The sequence below is a fragment of the Phyllostomus hastatus genome, unplaced genomic scaffold, assembly GCF_019186645.2.
Source record: "Phyllostomus hastatus isolate PE091 unplaced genomic scaffold, TTU_PhHast_1.1 phas_contig_16, whole genome shotgun sequence".
Lineage (NCBI taxonomy): Eukaryota > Metazoa > Chordata > Mammalia > Chiroptera > Phyllostomidae > Phyllostomus > Phyllostomus hastatus.
The window spans coordinates 3,110,274-3,123,230 of NW_025333643.1; the positions used below are offsets into that span (position 1 = coordinate 3,110,274).

The 12,957-nt window shown below is 36.2% G+C and overlaps 1 protein-coding gene across 5 annotated transcripts in view; it reads right to left on the reverse strand.

Annotated features, from left to right (window-relative positions):
- Positions 1–9,980, reverse strand: part of PPARG (peroxisome proliferator activated receptor gamma) — a 145,650-nt gene extending 135,670 nt beyond the window's left edge. For 2 of the 5 annotated variants that reach the window (XM_045832276.1, XM_045832278.1), the window contains exon 1: positions 9,696–9,980. The gene's annotated coding sequence lies outside the window, so the exon portion shown is untranslated. Of the gene's footprint in view, positions 1–8,687; positions 8,825–9,225; positions 9,578–9,695 lie in introns of those variants that run through there. The other 3 variants (XM_045832277.1, XM_045832279.1, XM_045832275.1) reach the window with 3 other exon arrangements.
- Between the last annotated feature and the right edge of the window lie 2,977 nt (positions 9,981–12,957).

The following is a 12,957-nucleotide window of genomic DNA, read 5'->3' on the forward strand; positions in this document are numbered from 1 at the left end:
CTCTTTCTCTAAAACAACTTTTGGCACAAAGTAGGAGCTTAATAAATATTTGTTGAATAAATAAAACTTCATTTAAAAGGATCTTCTCAGATTTGCTCTTTGGGGTGTAATTAACACAAGTTTGTGTTACCCACAAACAAATTCTAATTCAGCTATAAACTGAATTTTGTTAGTTTGGGTTTGCCTTGGACTATATTAAGGATTAAATCATAGGTAATGGGGAAGGCAGAAAGAAGAGAGAAATGGTTAGTATCCCTGGTATGAAATTTCTAAAAAGCTTTTAGAACTTTGTTTTCACTCAGGTAAAGTTTATTCTAAAGTCATCAGGCTGACACAAGTTGTTTAAAAAAAAAGTCCCAAATAAAGTGACGAGAAAAATGTAATCTGTGATCTGTGTCAGAGAATCACTGGGACAAAAATCACTTAATTGTCCCTTTGAAATTTCTAAAACAATGCAATAGAAAAAAGGAAAAATTAATTAATTCAAAGGCTATTTCTGTGTGTGTTATATACATGTGTGCATGTATATACATTTATATACATATAGATACATCTTTTACAGTGTTCACTAAGAGGTCTAACTAAATTTGGGGAAACCTCTACTTACTTGGTATTTTAAATCTTTTTTATTTTTTAAAGTTATCAAAAATATCAAGGTCTCATAATGACCATTTACAATCAAAGTTTACCTTCACATGCTTCTGTACCAGCTCTTTATCATTACAAGTTCATCATTACATTGAGTTAGACAACCAAATAACTCTATCATGAGGTTATTTAATTTTAGAAAAAAATCCTGAAAATAATACAAAATAATATTGAATGTCAACTGTAATTGAAAAAATTAAATAAATTAAAAAAAGAAAATTTCAAACTAACAGTTTATAAAGCAACTTTTTATAAAATAATAATTTTAGGAAAAAACATAATATACATACATACTTTTCTTTAAAAAATTTAATGGGGATGGTTTTATAAAAATAACTAGGGAAACTATTTTAGAAAGCTCTGTTTGTCACCATGCTAAAGATGAAAGAGAATACAGGCCCAAAGAAATCAACAAAATCAAACCTTATAAATGGCTGAACAAAACTAAGAGGCTATAACAGAGATGGGATTATTTTCCCTCCCAAATAGAAGCTGGCATAGCAAAGAAAGAGTAAGGGAACCCAGTATGCAAAATAAAATTATGAAATAAAATTGGGTATAACAGAAAATAATGCATGTAGTGCCTTACATTATCTTCAATGGCTTTAAAAAAATAAAATAGCTAGAGGATCTCAATGTTTAATTTACTCTTTCTTTACCTTGATTTTTACTGATCATAGACACACTAAAAAAGGCTATAAATGTATGTTTTTAATTATAGAAGTAATTTATACTACTGACTAAACTTTGAAAAATGACTAAAAACAGAAAAATTTACAAACAACCCAAAAAGCTCTTGCTAACCTTACTATTTTAATATAGTTGTCATAATGTTTATATATTCTCTTAGAGATGTTTTCATGTACATATGTTTATGTAATGTTGAAGTCATTAGGGCAGATACATCTTTAATGCTACTTTTTATAACTCAGTATTTTTCAGATTTGCTATAGTTTTTTAAATTGTCATTGATAGTTGTATAACATTTCACCTAGTGATTACACCATCATTTACTTAACCATCCCCCTCCTGTTGAATATTCAAATTACTTCCAAATATCGGTTCCTATAACAATGCTTTTATGAGTTTTTGTGTATATGGCTTTTCTTATATCCTCCTTCTCTCTTGAAAAAGTACCAGAAGTTGGGGTGTAGCATCAGAGTATGTGATATATTGCCCAATTTGCTTTCTAAACAGCCTGAACTAAATCAGAGACATCAGAGATATGCCAAAGTACAAGTTTCTTGAATTCCAGAATAATAGAATTTTATAATAAAAAAACCTATCAACAATCACTAGGAAGGGTATATTTTCTACTAATATTAAACGGGAATTAAGGTTTACGAATCCATTATCTTTTAAGTCTGTTCAATGTGAATCCTCTAGGGGTGAACCATCCTCTGTGATCTTATAAAATCCAGTCTTTGAAGTTGTACTCTTTGAACTTGGAGACTCAGGATCCTAAAAACTATTCTAAGGTGAGACGAACCAGTGACAGACTAACAAGTGATCCATTTAGCTTTTTTTTTTTCTCTTTAAACTTTGTTTTAAGGGGTCTCAAAGTTCTGTAACAGCTTTTTGGTCAAGTTGTTTCCATTAAAAAGTTGTAACTTAAAAATTGCTACATAGCTTGACACAAGCATATTGACAATAACACTAACCTTATTTAAGTAATAAAATGTCCAACCAATAAATGAAATGTCACAGGATGATCCCAAGAGATTCCACCACTAGGCAGAATATGGCAAAGAACTTAACACTCAGGGTAAGGCCTACTAAAAATTATTCAAACTAAGTGAACTAACCAATGTGCTCCAGGCTATCAGATTGAATGCAGAAATCATCTTGGGTGAGGGGTTCTGAAACAGTATACATCAGAAATCACTGGAGAGCTTGTTAAAATACATCCCCACAGTTTCTGATTCAATAGGTCTGGGGTGGGGCCCAAGAATTTTCATTTCTACCAAGTTTTCAGATAATCCTGATACTACTGGTCCAAGAACCACACTTTAAGAAACACTGCCTTAGAATATTTCTGTATTGTTATTAAAACATTTTTAAGTGCTTATATATGCTGTATGCTGGAGATAGAAAGAGAAATTAAACCCAGTCAATACCTGTTTCAAGAAACTGGTAATCTATATTTTTGTAGAAATTGTACTACTCTAGTCCCTAAAAGCTAACAATTTAGACTTCGTTGAAAACAAAATTTAAAAATATATTATATGCCTTTAAATAAAGCCAGGTTGTTTCTAATCAGTTCCAAATGCTTTAGGAAAACATGTAGTAATCCTGCATTGGCAAATGCCTGGGTATTTTCTTCAGTCTTTTGGATTTTAGTGACACATGCAAATAATTTGTTAAATTATCGTCTTCATTTACATGTACACTATACACATGTTTTCTCTTTCATAAACTCCATCCACGATATAAAACAAGAGAAAAAACTTATATACTTTTCTATATGCCATTAAAAACTTATTTATATAAGTAATTTTCAACTGACAGAGAAGAACAATATTTAGTAAGGTAAGATTTTGAGATGCTATGCTTTAGATTCAAACTTCAGCAATCCTGTGGAAAAGCAAGTGACTGGTAAGTAACACCTAACTGTTAAACACTACCTATTAGCTGATTCACAAAATTGTTAAACCTGCTTTTGAGGTAGCTACTAAGCTTCTATTTCTAACAGAGATGTGTTGGCTTGCCATAACTAGTTTTGGCAAAAACACAAAAGAAAAAAATAAGACATGTATGATATTTTATGATCTGTAGATCTCCCAAAGCATAAGCATTATTTATACTTCTTCAGTGTACTATTTTTCTGATGAGATTGAAAGATTCCTGTCATTTCAAATTATTAGAAAATTACTTTAAAAATCTGGAAGAAATCATGAAAAGACTAGATAATTTGTCTAGCACTGCAGACAAAATAAAAGACATAGCGAGAGGTAATATTCAGATATTTGATACTAACCAATGGCTAACTCATAATCTTAATTTTGATATTTCCTAGGTGAATGGATGTTTGGGAACAACAATTTGTTTTCTTTGAAGGAAAAAATGGTTCAAGAAAGAATTGTAACTTGTGTTGATTTTTAAGAGGAAAATAAAAGCATGTATGGGAGAATAAATCCTTTCCTATCATTATTTCAAATGGCTATTTCATATTTTTTTCATGAAGCCTGGTTTATGGAAAAACTGGAACATGAATCATTTTGCTTTTATTTTTCCTTGTACTGATCTCTTTCAAGTGTGTTTTCTATCTGTTTAAAGGCCTCTTTTTCAGATAGCATGGAAACTAGGAACTAACATTTCAAATTTTTGTTGATGATTTAAAGAATTAACCTTGCTAAAAATATTAGCATTTCAAAAGTGGACTCCAAACTTTCAAATGACGAAAGAGAGTTTTAGAGGTGGAATGACAGCCAGTGCCGTGGGGTCAAGGTTAAGGGGTTCATTGTAGCATTTCGTCATTGCACTCTGGTGGTCTGACACATATGTTTCCACAATGCCTTCACTATAAAGGAAAATTTATTCCTTAAACATACAGGATAAGATTATCCTCTTTCTATTCACTTTCCCAGAGGAACCTATAGTGCCAGAGAGAATAAGGATTAAGTGGCAACTTTAGAATGTAGAGCTATTCTAAAATTCTATAATGTCATCAAAGACCTTGGTAAATTCTTAGAAATCAACCTTATATTTTAGGTCTATGCACAGTAACTATGCAATCTGCTGATTGTGGGAGTTGAGCATGCAGAAATCTCTTACACTCCTACTCAGGGTATTTCCCTATTTTTCTACCTCCCTCATATCTACTGTCTACTTATCTGTGGTGAACTGTGAAGGACTTCTTCCCCCAGGTTTATACTAATCTGAACTCTTCTCAGAAGGTCAGAAAATTTGTCTCCATAAATTTTCATCATATAATTATCCTAGAAGAGTCCACAAATTAAAATGTTTTTAATCAGTTAAAACCAGCAATTAATTTATTTTCTACAATCAATGCAATGAAATAAAAATGTTTTCTAAACAGATACTGAATCCAATTGAACTAAACTATTATTATATGATCTAGTTTAAATCCTGCCTACAAGGTTTCAAATCTCTATTTTAATTGATTTATGTTGCATGAATTGATGCTTCATTTCTTTCCTTTATTTCTGAGAAATCATAGTAGGAAAAGGAAACTCATTGCACCCTATCCCAAAAAAGATTTTCAAGTTACAAATGGCCTCGTCACTGGAATAGAAGGTAAAGCAATGACTCTGAGAAAGCTCAAACTATACTCTTTAGAGAGAGGAAGTTAATGCCATTCTCTACCTCCCACCCCCAAAGTGGAAGCCACAGAAAAATGGAACCCTTACCTACAGGCACTGGCCTAAGCCTTTTTTTGTCCTTCACTTTCCCTGCCTTTTAGCTATGTCTCTACTTGGGCTTTGTAGTTTTATATTCCAAGAGCATAGTGGGGGTCAGGCCTGGAACCAAGTCCCTTACTTTCTTGCACAGGAGACATTTCATAATAAAGTGCATTACTTAACAATTCATAAGGAGAATTTAAAATTTATTATTTGGATGATGCCCGGTTAATTACAGACTTTTCCAATGACTCCCTACTAGTAAATTGGTGGGTTATTAGGAGGCATTTTCACTTTTTAAGCCACCAAAAGCCTATTTGTTTTAAGTAAGTGATATACCTTGTTAGAAAGAGACCCAGTTTTTACAATAAGCACAAGTCATTTAGTTCTTTAGGCTATGACACTAAACTGCTTTTTGATCTGAAGGATTATAGCACTCATTACACAATAGACTTGCTCCTGGGTAACATACAGTACATTCAGAGTATGCACCATACATATATGTAAAGAACAAAACTTTATTTTTAAAAAGCACAAAATGCGCCTTTTAGGTGCACTAGATATACAGTAATGATACTTGAGGATCCACACTGTGTCTACTATAGGACTCACAAAGATAGTATCAATAAAACAAAAATAATTATTAGGCCGATTTTTTATCCAAAGTAATCAGGGAATGATGACAATTTAAAATTGAATAATGATTAAATATTTCCAGAAACATTTTATAAATTGATCACCTCATGGCAAGCATTATCTTCAGTTCATTCTTAACAATAATCTCAAAATCAGTACTAGGGTTCATTATTAACATTTGTAAAAGAGTTATTTAGCTATAACACAGATAACCATAAAGGTTCTCTTTAAAAATATCAGCTCAATTAATTTGGGGCCAACATTATATCACTTACTATACACAGGCTTGCTGATAAAGTCGTAAAAACATACCAAAAAAAGCATGGTACAATAACTGCAACGCATTTTCCATTTCACAGATGAGAAAATAGAGAGTTAGGGTAGGGTAAGTGACTTGCCCCGCTATAATAATTGAAATGGTTAAAAATGTAGACATTCATATTCTGAATTAAAAGCTCACTATTACGATATTGATTTCCATTGATAGTTGAAAAAAGTATTAAGCTTATTTAAACCTGGTTTTTTAAATAAAAAAAATTAAACATATACTATTACTGGTGATACGTTTTCTTTTCTTAGTATCTGCAAAAGTTTTCCCCAAAACATGGCCTATTGTATTGGTGCCAATTTCTTTTCTAAGAACCTACATAAGTATTTTAGGTAAATAAATATTAAAACCTGATGCTTTTATATTAAATAAGCTTTAAAACATATGTCATATAACTCTCTCGAATCTACCTCTGTATTGTAATAAAATACAGAATTAATAAGAAAACCTCAGGAAGATTACAAATAACCTGCAATTTAACATTTTTAAAAATCTAGAATGATATGAAACTAGCTGAAATATGATATACTGGATCTATCTATGCTTATAACATGGCTATTTACAGATCTCATTTTATTTTTGTGGAGTCAAATTATATCAGTTTTGAAGGAACTTTGTAAACATTTTAAATCGCTGCTCTTTTTGTTGCTTTTTGGCCTTATGAGGGAGAAAAAGGAGAAAAGAAATAGCTCAAGAGGTCAACTACCTTAATGTGGAGATCTGCTAGGAAAAAGAATAAGAAAAGCAAGTTAGAAATTCGGTTTAACAATTTTTAAGGTGGAGGTCATATATTTTCACTTATAGACTAGCAACTTAAGTTTTCTTGATAATTGATTCCAAAAAATCCTATTTGACTAATATTTATTTAGTGAAGTTCTATAAGATCAAAAACTTGTTCCAGTACATTTGCCATATCTCATGATATATTATATTTCCAAATTCAAATGACAGTGAATTCAACAGAACACCCAAATTAGAATGACTAACATTTTCTGTCCTATCCATTGGGCATGTGTAGACCTTATAAAAGAAGCAAAAGTATGGGCCAGGATATATAAAACATTTTCAAAGTGTTATTTTAATATTTTTCCCACTTTATGAAAGTCTCCTGTTATTAACAATCATTTCGCAATTTGAAAACTAAATGAAATGTATCATTAATACTTCCACATGTTTTCACAGCAGAGCCTTTTACACCACTGTCACATGCATAATTATCTTGATAATTAAAATTAGCAGTGAACATCCTTATTGTCAGAGATTTACAGAAGGGAGATAAGTGTTTATAGTTATAATACCTACTAATTTAAATCAATTAGCCATGAGCAGTAATGCATTTCTAATGCATATTCCTAACATCACACTTTTTCTCCTGTATAAATTTTAATACATCGAGATAATATAATTTTAATGTCACAGGGACTTTGAAATTACATTGTGATCTTTTAAAAAATTATCATTTATTACTTTTAAATGTATTTCTGAAATATACAAAGAAATGAACATTAAGAAAACTAGTCTCTTCAAAGAAAATAGTGTATTTAATTATTTAAAATACCAATCACAGTTTTAATTAAAAAGAAATTATATTCTTTTAAATGTAAAAGAATGAAAAAAAGTGTCCAAAAAAATTAACCTGGAATTCTGTAAACCTTTATACTTCACTGATGCCATGATTTTATAGTAGTTATTGTAAAAACTAGAAACAAACTTAAATAAAAAATTAAATCACAAGGTTTTTTCCTTCCAGTGAGTTGCAAAAGACTGAGTAGTCACTAGCTGATTTTAAGATCTTTAAATTTAAAATAATCATCAGCAAGTGAATATCAAATATCATCTAATTTAAATAAAGGAGAAAAATTATGTGAAGTATAAAGTATGACAAAAATGGATGGTTTATAAAGAAACTTCAATTTGGGCTAATAAAACATTAGTTTAAGTTTTTTGTATATTAAATAATACTACAGAATGTATTAATTTTAGAGTGAATCTATTGAAAATAGACAACACGAAAATTGTTTTAAAATCTGAACAGGATCTTTTTAAATACCACTCCAAATGCTAACTGGTAGCATCTATGCCTGTTTTCTATAAAACTTTAATAGGAGTGGAAGGTATTTCCTTAAGGGAGAAGCCACAGTGAGTATCTACGTCAGTCTCCATCCTAGAAGGGTTTTCTAAATCATTTAGCACCACCAGGTTGGTTCTGCTTTCAGTCAGCGATTGATCACTTAGCTATAGACAGGAAAAGTACCACAGAACACCTCAGATCTGTCGAAAATCTGACCAGGTCCTCAATAACCCCAATTACAATTTGTCTCATGAATGGTAAAAGCACTTGACCTTAAAATAATGTACTTTAAAATCGAGTTTCTCCAGCAATAGGTATCACACAACTCTGTTCACCACCTTGCCTGGTTTTGTTCCAGATGATAATTCACATAAAATAATTTTACAGTTTATCCACAAGCTTGAAAGGAAAACTTCAACTCCTTCATGACAGACTACTATTTTTTCACTCCATTCTCTTGAAATAATTGACACTATTTCCCCAACTATTATCCTCAGACTCCAGTGAATTAGATTTTCACGGCAAAACAAAACAAAGCAAAATAATAATATAATGGTAATATTATACAATAACTATCATCATCTTGCAAACTTTGGCACATCAACACATTATAGCAAAATGCAGTTAAAATAAACCAACTCACCTAAGCACTGGGAGTTAGAAAGAAGGATTTAGAAATGCAGCCTTCTGATTCACCAGCAGAGGTAAAGGCCCCTTCTTTACCTAACTGACCTTATATAAAATCAGCAGATAGGTTACTCCCAGTTTCTGCCTCCTTACCTTAGGCTCCGCCCCAAATACCAAGGCATAAAGTACCACGGCTACTCACCACCTTGCACCCCCTACAGAGGGACCAGAGTTCTGTTAAGCACCCTGCCTCTGCCTATCTCAGGCTACAAGGAGCCTGTGGGCACGAGTGGGAACCCTCAAAACCCCAACGCACCCTGTCCAAACACGGGGTGTGTGGGGAGGGCGCACTCTCCATCCCCAACGACCCTGGGGACTCCAGCGCACACCCCCAGACCCTCACAAGGTTCAGAGCCACCAGAGTGCCTAGGCACCGGGACTGGGTGACCCCAAGGGCGACCCTCGCTTAGCTGTCACTATGACCACATAGCGATCGCTGCCTGGGTTCTGCGGACCCAGCAGGAGGACTACAAGGCAGCCGGGCCGCCACGCACCGGATCCCGTGTTTCTGCTGCAAAGTTTCCCTGGAGCCGCTCCCGGACGCCTGAGCGCCTCAGCGGGGAGCTCGGAGGTCCCAGGTTCTCTCGGACCCCCACCCAGGGCAGCGCGGGAGGCAGCGCGGGAGGCACGCGCTCCTCTCCTGGGGCTGGACCGCCGCTCTCTGGAGCGCCGCGCGTGCAGCCGGTGCCCTCCTCCGCTTCGTCTGCTCGCGCTCCTGCCGGACGTCTCTTCAGGGCGCGACCCTCTCAGCCTGGGACCTGTCAGCCCGAGTCCCGGCGGACCAACACCCCATACTAGCGACTCCTCGGTCAGTCCCGGTCCTCTCTGAGACCGAGCCTTCGTGCCGGGTCTCCTCAGCCCCCGCCAGCCTTCAGCCCCGACCCTCTCAGGAGCAGGACCCGTCAGTGCGCCCCCTCCCTCCATGTCCCCTGACCCCGCGGCCGCGCGGCACCCGAACTCTGACCTGCGGCGGTGGCGGCGTGGCGCCCCGCTCTGGTGTCCCGGAGGCTGACCGAGCGCCCCGGGCGGCGGCGGCTCCGCACGGGCTCTGGCTCCCGCTCCCAGTGCCGTCGGCCCCGCCTGCCAGAGGCCAAGCGTGGCGGGTGGCGGGAGGCCGGTGTGGGGGCGCGGGGCAGCGGACGCACGGGCGGGAAGGGAGCTGCCGCGGCGCCCGCGCGGGGCGCACAGTAGGGCCCTTCGCTGCCGGGGCTGTCTTTTCTGAGCGCCTACTCTGTGCCCGGCCCCGTTTTTTCCTCACAGCCACCACTGGGAGGCGGCCCGGAATGGTGCGAAGCTCAGAAAGATGCCCCGGGTCACGTCAGGGTAGAGCCCGCGTGCGGTGTGGCGTTCCGGAGCCCGCCCGCCCTCTCAGACCAGGGTGTTTCTCCCTTCTCACAGAAGTCTGCGAGATTGCCCGTTCCGCCCGCCCCATTCTTTTCAGTGACATTCTTTTCCAGAAGATACTAAAGAAGACTTAGAATCACCTGTTTTTTTTTATCTGATATCCCAGGGGTGCGCATACTTTCAGCGACTTTCCCCCCCACCATTATGCATTTATAATTCACACCGCTAATCCCTAGTCACTTTACAATGACACAGTTTTAGTTTTAATCATTGAAAGCATTTCTAAAACTCATTAACAGAATTTCTTTAATTCTTTAACAGTGTTTCTTACACTGAGGGACCAGGACACATGGAGTGGGGGTGAGACGTGGGGGTGGAAATCTCAAGTTTTCAAGTTTGAGAAACCGCTCTGAGGCATGCTGCCTCATAAATGTACAGAGTAGATTGCGGGCCGCTTCTTCTGCCATTCCCTCCATCAGGACCCGTCCAAAGAGGTTAACAGACTCCCGATCAGAAAGCCCCTGGTCTTCAGCTCTTAAGGCCTTTCATTGCCGCCTTCTAATCTTATTTACTGAACATCCTGTTGTAGGCCTGGCCCTCCTTGGGGAGGCAAAGATGAGTCCCTGATTTCAAGGAGCGTATCAATTACTTGCCCATGACACCCTTCATTCCTTTAACATCTTAATTTGTTGGGGATGCCTAGTTCTCTTACTTCTAGTGCAGAAGGTCCTCAGTTGTAGGTTGAAGTAAAGTTTTGTAAGGATCAATATCACTTAAGAGAAGGTTCAAAGCTTAAATCAATAAATTCATGTCTTTCCAATTGTCGCCTAAAATAAGAGGTTAAGAGCCACAACTCTACAGGGACTTCAGAGATCGTTTTATGAACCATGGAAAAGCCCTGCTTCTTTGCCTGCCATTTAGATAGGTTGACATTGTTTAACATACGGCACTCAGGCATAAGATGTGTTGCATGTGTCCTACTTCTTGATTATTCCAGAGTTCTAATCTGCTTTGTTTTTAAGAACAACTTTATTGAGATATAATTTACAAAATCTAAAATTTAAATATTATACATGCACAATTCAAAGATTTTTAGTTTATTGGCAGAATTGTGCCAGCAGAATCATCATCTAATTTTAGAAAATTTTCATCAGCCCAAAAGAAACCTTCTACCCATTAGCAGTCACTCCTCCTAACGCTAGGCAACTGCTAATCTATTTCTGTCTCTATAAGATTTGCCTATTTTGGACATTTAATATAAATGGAATCACACACAGTCTTTTGTGACTGGTTCCTTTCACTTAGGATAATATTTTTGAGGCTCACTCATGCTGTAGGATGTATCAGTATTTCATTTAGTTTTGTGATCAAGTAATATTCCATTGTATGATATATTGGATTTTGTTTATTCATCACTTGAATATTTGGGGGTTATTTCCATTTTCTGACTCTTAAGAATAATGTTGCTATAAACATCCATGTACAAAGTTTTGTGTGGACATATTTTGCATTTCTCTTAGGTATATACTTTAGAACAGAATTTCTGCATCACATGACAATTCTATGTTTAATTCTTATGTTTAATTTTTAAAGAACTGCCAGCTCATTTTCCAAAACAACTGCACTATTTTTACATTCCCATCAGCCATTTATGAAGGTTCCAATTTTTCCACATCCCTGTTGTCTGTCTTTTTTATTTTAGCTAACCTAGTGGGTGTGAAGTAGTATCTCCTTGTGGTTTTGATTTGCATTTTCCTAATGACTAGTTATACAAGCATCATTTCATGTGCTTATTGGCCATTTGTGTATCCTCCCCATGGAGTCATTTGAAGCTAAATAGTTTTGAAATTTTGGTGAAATCCAATTTATTTTTTTAAGATGTTATTTATTTATTTCTAGATAGGAGAAGGAAGGGAGAAACAGAGGGAAAGAAACATCAATGTGTGCTTGCCTCTCTTGCGCCCCCTACTGGAGACCTGGCCTGCAACCCAGGCATGTGCCCCAGACTGGGAATTGAACAGGCAAGCCTTTGATTTGCAGGCCAGCATTTAATCCATTGAGCCACACCAGACAGAGCTATTTTTTCTTTTGACATTGTATCAATACCTAATCCAAAGCAATGAAAATTTAAATTTTCTTCTAAGACTTTTATAAGTTTAGCTCTTACGTTTAGGTTTGTGATCCATTTTGAGTGAAATTCCTTTATTGTGTGAGGTAGGGCCTATCTGCTTTCACCAGGTAGGCTCTAATTCAGCAACATTGATGAAAAAGAATCCACTGCAGTGAATTCACAACTGGTGCAACATTTTAGAGTTGATTTGAATACTTTCTAAATTCCCTTCTAGATACAAAAATCTTGTAATTTTTAAAAAGTGATCTATAGTTAATGAAGCCTATAAATGTAAGAATTTAAGCAACATAAATAAAAACAGTATAAATCTGTATTTTAAACTTCTGGTCTTGATTCATTGGTAACTTATTAAAATCAATTTAGTGGGTCAAAACTAGTATGTTTTTATGTCAAATAAAACAGAACAGAACAGAAACTATCAGAAAGCATCTCTCAAATTAAATTAAGTTTTGCCTCATAACTTTTGTTTTATTCATGTGTGTGCATTTGCGTTTACCAAGAGTTGGTATAAAATGTGTTTCTCACTGTGGGACACATTCTAAAAAGTTGCAAAAACACTATGTAAACTACAGTTGCAGAGTTCTTTCATTCCATAAACATTTATTAAGTGCTTATTTTATGCCAGGCCCTCTGCTAAGTTTTGGGTTTAAAATGATAAACAGCACATGGTCTCCAACTTGTACAGTGCGCATTGCGCATATGCATTTGGATCCATATGTAGTTTCTGGAGACAAAAGATTGTGCCTGGGTT